This window comes from Peromyscus maniculatus, chromosome 1 (genome assembly GCF_049852395.1).
Source record: "Peromyscus maniculatus bairdii isolate BWxNUB_F1_BW_parent chromosome 1, HU_Pman_BW_mat_3.1, whole genome shotgun sequence".
NCBI classification, from domain to species: Eukaryota; Metazoa; Chordata; class Mammalia; order Rodentia; family Cricetidae; genus Peromyscus; species Peromyscus maniculatus.
This window is the reverse complement of record NC_134852.1, coordinates 4069536-4080409: the sequence shown is the minus strand read 5'-3', so window position 1 is coordinate 4080409 and position 10874 is coordinate 4069536. Positions and strand designations below refer to the sequence as shown.

The window sequence follows — 10874 nt, the reverse complement described above, 5'->3', positions numbered from 1 at the left end:
TCTACCAAATGTGTCTCTCATGTTTTACTTCTTCACTGACAATTATCATGATAAGCAAGCATTTCAAAATTTCATATACATTACTGCAAAAAGGCAAAGACTTCTTCTTAACTACAGCTGTAAACTTAAGACCAAATGTTGTGTAATGTTTACAGGACCAATGTTATTACCATCCATGAGCCTGGCACAATTTTTGGAGTTCTACAAATTTCCACAGGTGAGGGTGTTTGGGTAGGAAAGTATGGAATCTTTCTCATTATTTGGCTAAGCCTGATGCTGAGGAGAGTATAAGGGGGGATATTGGCTTCAAATTTATGTAAATCAAGTTCAAGTGTAATTAATCAGCCACTCAATGGGACATTCCCAATTCATCAATTCATATGTAGATGAGAAGAAGAATTAACAGTCAAGGTGATTTTCCTAGAACAAATTGTAGAAAAGTGATTTTCTGCAGGTTTCTCACTGTGTAGTATAACTGTAGTAATAGGGGAAAATTGTCTTCCTGTCATTTGAAACTGGTGCTTCACCCACCTCAGGGCTCTCATTGAGATTTCTGACATTCCTCTACCTCATGCTGCTCCCTGTGTTCTATGTCCTTCAGCTCACCTATGGACCTTTCTATCCTATCCTGAATGATCGTGAACAGTTTCCCAATCTGTATCAGATGGCCCCCAAGGACACAGATCTGGCCCTGGCCATGGTCTCTTTGATGCTTCACTTCAGCTGGAACTGGGTTGGGCTGGCCATCTCAGATGATGACCAGGGTCTCCAATTTCTCTCAGATCTGAGGGGAGAAAGTGAAGTCCAAAGAGTCTGCTTAGCCTTTGTGATCATGATCCCAGTTAACATGGAGTTATACATGTCAAGAGCTGAAGTGTATAACAACCAAATTGAGACATCATCCACACATATTGTTATCATTTATGGTGACACAGAGAGTACTCTCATTGTGTGCTTTAGAATGTGGGTATCACAGGGTATGCAGAGAATATGGGTCACTACCTCACAGTGGGATGTCACTACAAGTAAGAGAGACTTCACCCTTGCCTCATTCCACAGGACTCTTGCTTTTGAACACCACCATGCTGAGATTTCTGGTTTTAAAAATTTTGTTCAGACACTGAACCATTCCAAATACACAGACATGTTCCTGGCAGGACTGGGGTGGATGTACTTTAGCTGTGAAGCCTCAGCATCCAACTGTCAGACACTGGAGAACTGCTCTTTGAACGTCTCACTGGAATGGTTAGTGCTACAGATTTTTGATATGGCCTTTAGTGATGATGCTTATGATATATACAATGCTGTGTATGCTATGGCCCATGCTCTCCATGAAATGCTTCTTCAACAAGTAGAAAACCAGCCAATCAACACTCTGACAGAACTGGATTCTGACTGCTCACAGGTACTGCATCTTCCAATGGATGGAACTTTGTGTCATCAATGTTATGTTCTTTAAGAGTCTCTCACATTCTGAAACCAATATTTTGTCATGTATGTGGTGTTCACTATAAGGGATGGTTTGTACAAGTGTACTCACCTGATTCTGACCCCACTGTATTCTCTGGGGACCTTATCCTTCTTGATTATCTGGGAAAAATATCACAGGAAATAATACTGAGATTCAGTTCAATACCTACTTTTGTGCCTCTGGATGTGAGTATATTTGTGTCTGATTGTCTGTATGTCTTTGTGTTTGTTTCTGTGTATGTGTTTGTGTCTTTGTGGGTGTCTAAATGCATTTTCATGCCTTTGTATGCATCTGTGTAGATGTGCTTCTTTGCAAATATTAATGTCTCTCTCCTGTGTTTGTGAGTGACTGTGTATATGAACATATATATTTGTTGTGTGTGCATATGTCTCTTGTGAATATATTTATCAGTGTGTTTCTCTCTGTGTGTTTTTTTTTGTCTTTATGTGCCTGTGTGTTTCTGTATCTGTGTCTGTATTTGGTTGCTTAGGTTTTTCTGTATGTGTGTTTTAGTGTACATGTGTGTTAATGAGTTTAGCTCTATTATGTGTGTGCCTCTGCATGGGTGTATGTGTGGAAGTGTGTGTGTGTGTGTGTGTGTGTATGGTGCATATTTATATTTGGTGTTTGTGTGTATTTCTGTGTCTGTATTTGAGGGTTTCCTCTGAGAGAACTAAAATTCTAGGATCACAATGACTTGACTTATTCACATGTTTTCATTGAGTTTCTCCTTTGGGCACCTTCAATAAATTTGCCTTAGGATGAAATAAGAACATATTTTCAGACCTACAATAAGATAATATAGACTGAAGAGTGTTGTCTGTCTTTCATCTTCACCTATTTCTGAAGAATATGCACTTTGTTAATCCTGCTGGAGATGTAATAAATATGAATCAGAAAGAAAAACTGCAGGCTGAGTATGGCATTTACCACATTTCTAATTTCCCCCATGGTGTTGGATTTAAGGTGAAAATAGGAGAGTTTAAGCCATATTTTCTACATGGTCAACAGCTCCATTTATATGAAGATATGATAGAGTGGGTCACAGGAACTAGACAGGTGGGTCTGACCAATATGTACTGATGTAACCACTGTCAAGTGAGGCCATTTGAGTTTCCCTGTGACTTAGTGAAATTAGAAGGATAGTCATGTAAAGACTCAATTTTAAACTTCTATATGATGTTTCTTCATTTCAGATTTTAAAAATATGAGTTTTTAGGAAGTTTTTGAAAATCTAAGAAAATCATATGATATATTTTATTATAACAGAAACTATATATGTTATAAACAAATATAAAACTAGATATGACCAACATTTCATATTGTTCCCAGTAAAGTTATTAATATTCTCTTGGTGCCATTCTGATTGCTGCCCATTGATTTTCTTCTCTTCTTTTGAATCTCTAATCTGAATGCAGAAAAGACTGAAGTTAAGTGTAAGGAAAATTTGGAATTAGGAACAGATATGAAAGTCATTAATTTATATTCTATAATTTTATTCAAACACATTGACTGTATTGCCTACGTGTCTAACAATACATTCACATTTTCTTGGGCCACTTTAGATATTTTATTAATTATAACTTGTTTTTTTAGACTTGTTATATATATATATATATATATATATATATATATATATATATATATATATTCCATTTGAGTATGAGGTATCTAAGTATACCTGGAGAGGGATTAAGGAACTGAAGACAGATTTAAGCCTAAGTGTAAGAGTTGGGGATTGAACAGCAAGTGTGATATATTGCTAAACAATCTCTCCAGCCCTGAATCATATTTTTTAAAGGAATCCTTTATTAGAAGAGCATTTATTTGTACCTTAATTTAGGCATAATTCATTCAAACAAAAATACAAATGAACAAACAAACAAAAAAAGATTTGTATTGTTTCCTTATCTGATTGGACAGGCAACTACAGTCATCATAATTGGTTTTGAGAAAATTTGCAAATAAAATATTCCAATATGTGTTCCCAGATAGATTATAGTTATTGATTTTGATATGTCTGATTTGATAGTATCTGAATTACATTGCCTACTACAACATTGTTTGTTGAATTTGAAAGGGGTTTACTTCCAGAAAATCTGAAACTTAATCTTCAAGTTGCTCAAATAGAATTAAATAAAGTGTTAATATTCTATTTTCACAGTCATGAGAATAATATGCTCAGAGAACAGAGCAAATGGGATGAAGTTTTGCTACTAGCCTGTACTAGTAGATCAGAGGAGCACAATAAAATCACAAGCGTCCTTCTACCAGGCCTAATTTGAACATTAAAAAACATCAACCAAAAGGAATGGGAGGTCCAAAAACAACCGAATATGTGCCGTACTTGAAAACAGTGAGGCAGAAAGACTCCAAGTGACACAATCATAGGCTTACATGAGAGTAAACTCAATGACATACTAAACAAAGACTTCCAATAATAATTGTAAGAATGTTCCAGAAAATCAAAGAGCATAGAAATTACTTCTAAGACCAAACCAAAAAGATCACAAACACTTGCAAATAATAAGGAATTGAGTGAAGATGTGACAAAAATTTCATAAATTCATACTAACATTCTGAAAATGAAAGACACAACAATTCACACAGCAAACTGTATAAAACGTCTTTCTCTCAGAATGTCTCAAGTAGAAGACAGACTTTCACGACTTGAAACAAAGCAGATGAATTTTAATTCAAACTATGACAAAGATAAAACTATAAGGAAGGATGAAGAAAACACATGAGACTTAGTGGATGTCAGTAAAGACCAAATTAAGAAAGCACAGACACAAGAGGAGGACAACATGTGAAAGGACCAAAGGTATTTTTAATAAAAGGACATCAAAAATTTTACCAAATTCTGGGGAATATGGCCATCCAGATACAGAAGGCATTCAGAGTGCATAACTCAGAAAAGGACCTGACCATTTTGAAGATTACTTAAAATCTCAGTTATGCAGAACAAAGAGGAATTTTAGGTTACAAGAGAGAAGGTCAATTTTATTGAACGTCCCCATCATAATCTCAGTAGCTTTATTCATAGACACTTTAAAAGGAGAGAGTATCAATTATGTGTTTCAAACAGAGACAAAATTTCCAACTCTAATTACTATACCCAGCAAAGCTATCCTTCATAATTTCAGGAAGATGGAAAAACTTGTAATGGTGACCACAAATTGCAGGAATATATAGCTACTGGAACATCACTAAGAAAAACACTTAAAGAGAGTTTTTACACTTCATACTCCTTCACACTGAATATTACATTAAACAGTAGATATCACAGGAATGTATAGATTATACTAGATCACTAGAAAGAAAATCAAAGCTTTGAAATACATCAAAAATTACAAACACACAAATTTACAATAATCACCAAATGGCTTTCATTAATAACTGAATTTGAAGAATCCCACTCTCTAATCAAGGGGCACAGACAAGGAAATTAACAAAAATACTGTGTTGCTCAGAAGGGAAATACTGCAACCATAAAAAAAGAACAGATTCTCCACAGTAAAGGAAAAAAAAAAGATCATTCCACGTATAGTGAATCAGAAAGAAGAAAATTTTACTCTAATCAATGAACATGGATGGAGAAATTCTCAAGTAAATACTCACAAACAGGGCTCAAGAGTACACCAGAAAGATCAGTCCCTCTACACCAGATGACTTTATTACAGCGATGTAAGGCTGGTTCAACATATGCAAATCAATCAAGTATAATATGTCACATAAACATATGCTAGGATAGAAATTGTAAGCTCATTGAAAAAGATAGAGAATAGGTCTTGAGCAATGTCCAGCAGCCCTTCAGAGAAAGCAAACAAAGAAACATAAAAAACCCTTGACAAAGTAAGTTTCTATAAGACAAAACATAGACAACATTGTACTATATGGAGAGAAACTCAAAGCATTTACACTGAATTCAGAAATGGAACCAAATGTGGTGTTGCTTCCTAGAATTAATGAGTAACCAAAAATATAGGTCACCAATAGAACCAGAGGCCAATTAGACAGAGAAAATTTCTCAATTAAGTTTCTCTTTTTTCTTGTACTTCTGCTTTGTTTCAAGTTGACAAAGCTAAGCTACACAATGTGTGGGTAGGGTGTTCAGTTCAGTCATTCCAGTGGTGACACTACATATACTTCTAGATATTTCTGAACTTTGAGTAGTTCAGAAGCACCTCAATATTTCATCAAATTGTTCTCATATATTCATGTGTGGCGTTGTACAAAGTCCTAAAAGAAATGTGTACACTCAGGTCATGTATAGAAAGAAATGTTAACTACTCAGCATGATGAGATTCTATAACTATTGAAGGAGTAGTCAGACTCCTGGCCCAGCATCTGCCTGATTTTCCTCAGATGCCCTCTGCTGTGTGCAGTGTTGATTGTCACCCTGGATTCAGAAAATTCCATCAAGAAGGAATGGCAGCCTGCTGTTTTGATTGCATTCCCTACCCAGCAAATGAGATTTCCAATGAGACAGGTAAGTGTTGACTGCAGGGAGAAATCCTTCATATTGACTGTCTTCTGCTGTCCACACTGCACTTTCAAAGGGGCCTGGAAGGGGGCTGGGCTGCTGTGTGGTCTTCACCAGAGAAGACTGTTCGGACATAGGTTTAAGCCAAATAAAGTCATCATTAGCTGGATGACAACTACAGTTGGTGTACAGGACCCCAGTGTAGCACTGAGTCTTTCTCAGGGTGAGATTTGAAGTAAAAGAACTATGTTCTGCGCTGACATACTTCAGTTACCAAGAACAGTGAGCCAAAAGGAGATTTACAGAAGCTTAAAAGCAAAGTTAGTACATTTTGAGACTTTTTCAGAAATAGAAGGTCTATGATGGAGTAGTTCTTTCTTCAGTTTGGCAGGTTGTGCTGCTAGGTGGGGAGTTTTATAGTCTGAGTGGTACTTCTATCATGGAGTCAGTTGAGCTAGGGAGGGTCTTGGGACCTACTAAGTTCTGTGGCCCTTTTACAGCACAAATAAAATCTATTCCTTTCCTAATTTTGTTTTTACAATTATGTGATCAATAATAATGTCCTTATAAATAACAACCTGTGCCTTCACATATACCCTTGACTCACTATAAAATCACTGCTGGCAGTATTTTGTAAAAGAAAGTGTTTTGAAAAATCAAACAGCCTTGTGAGGGGATTCTACACTTTATCTGTCCCAATGATTATATCCCTGTAAAGTTACAGGTAGACTAGATTGGAGTCATGAGTCTTTGTAAATAGTTGGTTATTCATTTATCCTCGTTGAATGTATGTATGTGTTCCTGTGTGAGTTCACGTACAGGAGATTGTGGAGGCCAAAAGAGTACATACAAGCCCCTTGAATTTGAGATATAGACAGGTATAAGCTTGCACATGGATGCTGAGTCCAAACCCTTGTTCTCTGCAGAGGTGTAAGCACTCTTAATTGTTGAGTCATCTCCTGCCACTGAAGTCATGAATCCTACACAACTTGTTCTTGCCACTGCCCACAAACATTGCTGACAACAAGAGATATTGAGTCACAATGTGTTATGATGATAAATAAGTATTGTGTGGTGGTGGGCATGCTATTTATACAGCAATTGATGAATGGCAAGTATTTTGTGTTGTCATTTAGCTGACAGGTGTGTGGGGAAGACAGCATGAAAATGTGAATTCAGGGTGGTACCATAAGGCTGCAATGGGAGCCTGCTAAGGAAACTTTGGGAGGATGCAAGTGCTGTTACTTCCATGTGAGGGAGGTTCACAGAGGGTTTTGAGACTGATGCCATTCTAGGGTGTGGTGACTGAAAAGTAGTAACTGTGGGTAAAATTACTAGAAACAGCTAAACACGAGACAGCACTTGATTTCATATAAAAAATGGGGAAAAGTGTTGACACTTGATGTAGAGAAAGACAGGTGTCCCTCTTAAGATTTTTGTACACAGTAGCAATGAATGTCACAATAATATAGATAAAATAGTTTTGTAGTAAAAAGAAACAGCCACAATGATTCCAATGATAGTTTGGCATACACAATCCATATAAGTCAACTGGTTATTGATTTGGAGATGGCCAAATTCAAAGGAGAGTCCAGAATTGTTTTTGACTTTTATTGTTAGTCATTGTCTATAATGCAAAGAACATTTAAAAAAGACATTTGGGGCGTTGGAGATATGTTTCAGCAGTTAAGGGCATGGGATGCTCTTCCAGAAGTCCCGTGTTCAATTTCCAGAAACCACCTATAACTTTCTATAATTATCTGTAATGAGATTCCCTGCCTCCCTCTTGTGTGCAGGCATACATGCAGGCTGAGCACCATACATAATAAATAACTAAATCTTAAAATAATGATATTTAGTTTCAATTAGAAGAGTTATCGGGTAAATCTCTTGCCACAAGTCAGATGACCTGAACTCATTGCAAGAAGCCCATTGAAATGAGATGGAGCCAACTCCTACAAGATGCCTTCTTGACAACTTGTACTTTACACACACACACACACACACACACACACACACACACACACACACACCCCACTCACACACATGTGCAAAAAATAACAGATTGTAATAAAATTGATTTAAGTTAATAACTATAAAGGGCATTTATATTAATAAATACCCAAAAATAAACAAAAAACACATGTTTATGAATATTTGAAAAAGGCATGTGTAGAGGGTAGTAAGTCCACACAGGGCCAGGTCCATGTGAAGGACACCAGAGGCATCTGATGCCCTTTGTACCAATGTTACTGATAGTAATATGGCACTACATATGTTCTGGGAACTGGACTTAGGCCTCCTGTAAGAGCAGACCATGTTCTTAACAGTTTAGCCATCTTCCCAGTTCCTTAAAAACAAGAAATAAAAAAATGTAATCATAGCAGGCAATAAATGATAGGTTGGTTTTATTCATGGAATGACATAAAAACTTGGAAGCACATCATTGTGCTCCATTATTATCCACAGTTTAGCACAATTACATTCATATATCACTTACTTGCTGTGGTGGAAAATACAGCTTATGAATGGGATATTATTGTTCAATTCAAATATTCTGTATTACCACTCTCACTTGGGAGTTCTCATGTTGTCTTGTTCATGCTGTTTTACCAATAACTCCTTCACCATTGAGTACATTAGTAGAACCCAGGTCTGTTGGAGTCCACATAGGTTTTCAGATGATATCTGAGCTTGCTTTACCAGCAGGGCTGCATAAGAGTATGATTGGACCTCCGGCCTGGGTACTAGGTGTTTGGTAGGGTCTACATTTAGTTGTATCTAGTAAGGCATTGGTTTTTTGCCCTCCGCTCTGGCATTGATATAAACAGCCTTTGGAATAAAGTTATGGGTTGGTGGATTAGGATCTAGGTTCCTCTGAGGCTATCCTGTGTTTCTGTCTCTCTGTCTCTCTTTCCTCTATATATCTATCTAAATCTCTTATCCCTCACTCCCCAAGAACAGCCAGGTGGAAGCCCCCACAGAGGTCTCATATAGAAGAAAATTAGGTAAGTAAGTAAGTGCTCTGTGCTCACAAAGTGGTGGTATAAGACACAAGACTTCTGGGTGTTATATATGTATAGAGTTTTCTACCTTATCAGTAGGATAATTTCATTTTACAAACTGTTTAGTGTCCCCATTCCCTGATGAGGATACAACTAAGGGCATCATATTTAATTAATTTTTCTTGAGAATTTCATACATCATTATAAAAGCTCTCTCTCTCTCTCCCAATTCTATTTCCCATACATCACATGCAACAAAAACTCGCACAATCATGAGGTCTTTTTCATTTAATATTTTCAAACACTCATTTTCATTTACTGCTTTCACATACAAATGCACTTACACACACATACACAAACACACACACACACACACACACACACACACACACACACACACGATTCTATTTGCTGTTGCCGGACTACTCATATGTTTTGTGGTGATCATATAAGAATAAAAAAAGCCATAAGAGGTTTCACCCTGGATAAGACCAAGTCTCCATCTCTCATAAGTGCATCACTACTAATTCAGACAGAAAGATTCATGTTATAGTGTATCAATAGGATCTCTGTTTGACCTTGACGAAGACAGGCATTATGAAATAGAAGCATTGCTCTTCAGAAAAGTCTCAACTACATCTTTATCAATAAAGTTTGTGGATGTTTTAAAGTTTCCAAAATATACTGACATGGCCTGTCCATAAGAAATAATGAAGTTGCACTAACAATACTTTTGCTTTCTACATTAGATATGGATTAGTGTATGAAGTGTCCAGAGGACCAGTATTCTAATGCAGAAAAGACCCACTGCCTGTACAAAGATGTGACCTTTCTGGCCTTTGATGACCCCTTGGGGATGACTCTGTCCTGTATGGCCTTGGGTTTGTCTGCATTCACCATTCTTGTTCTTGGGATCTTTGTGAAGCACCAAGACACTCCCATTGTGAAGGCCAATAACCTCACTCTCAGCTACATCCTGCTCATCTCCCTCATCTTCTGTTTCCTCTGCTCCTTGCTCTTCATTGGCCATCCCAACTCAGTCACCTGCATCCTGCAGCAAATAACATATGGAGTTTTATTCACTGTGGCTGTTTCCACTGTGTTGGCCAAGTGGTTTTGGCTTTCAAAGTCACTACTCCTGGAAGAAGGATGAAGTGGTTCCTGGTATCAGGGGTACCTATCTTCATTATTCCCATCTGCACCATCATCCAAATTATTCTCTGTGCAATCTGGCTGGGAACGTCTCCTCCCTCTGTTGACATTGATGCACACTCTGAGCATGGCCACATCATCATTGTGTGCAACAAGGGCTCAGTAACTGCTTTCTATTCTGTCTTAGGATACCTGGCTCTCTGTCCCTGGGAAGCTTCACTGTGGCTTTCTTGGCCAGGAATCTCCCTGACACATTCAATGAAGCCAAATTCATGAAGTTCAGCATGCTGTTGTTCTGCAGTGTCTGGGTCACTTTTCTCCCTGTCTACCAAAGCACCAAGAGCAAGGTCATGGTGGCTGTGGAGGTCTTCTCCATCTTAGCCTCCAGTGCTGGCTTGCTGGGATGCATCTTTGTCCCTAATTGCTACATCATTTTGGTAAGACCAGAGAGAAATTCTCTTCAAAAGTTAAGGGAGAAAACATTTTCCAGAACTGACATTTCATAAATTTTAACTGACAAATGTAATGTTGGTACAGAACCACCTATTAGGATACAATGCAAGGTTATTCATTAGATAGTGACTCTCACTGTTTCTTCTAATGGTGTTGTTTATCATTGTCTTGTATACCACTTTTATCTATATTGTCCTCCATAACCCTCCACTCAGCCACCTATTTTTACAGGACTTATCTTTTGGATGTTAGTGCAGAGTGGAAGTGCTGTATTTATCTCTAATATGTAATAAGATTTAAAGTTAAC

At 37.4% G+C, this 10874-nt stretch overlaps 1 pseudogene; it reads left to right on the top strand.

Annotated features, from left to right (window-relative positions):
- Window positions 1-571: 571 nt before the first annotated feature.
- Window positions 572-10620, top strand: LOC102926294 (vomeronasal type-2 receptor 116-like; annotated as a pseudogene).
- Window positions 10621-10874: the final 254 nt, after the last annotated feature.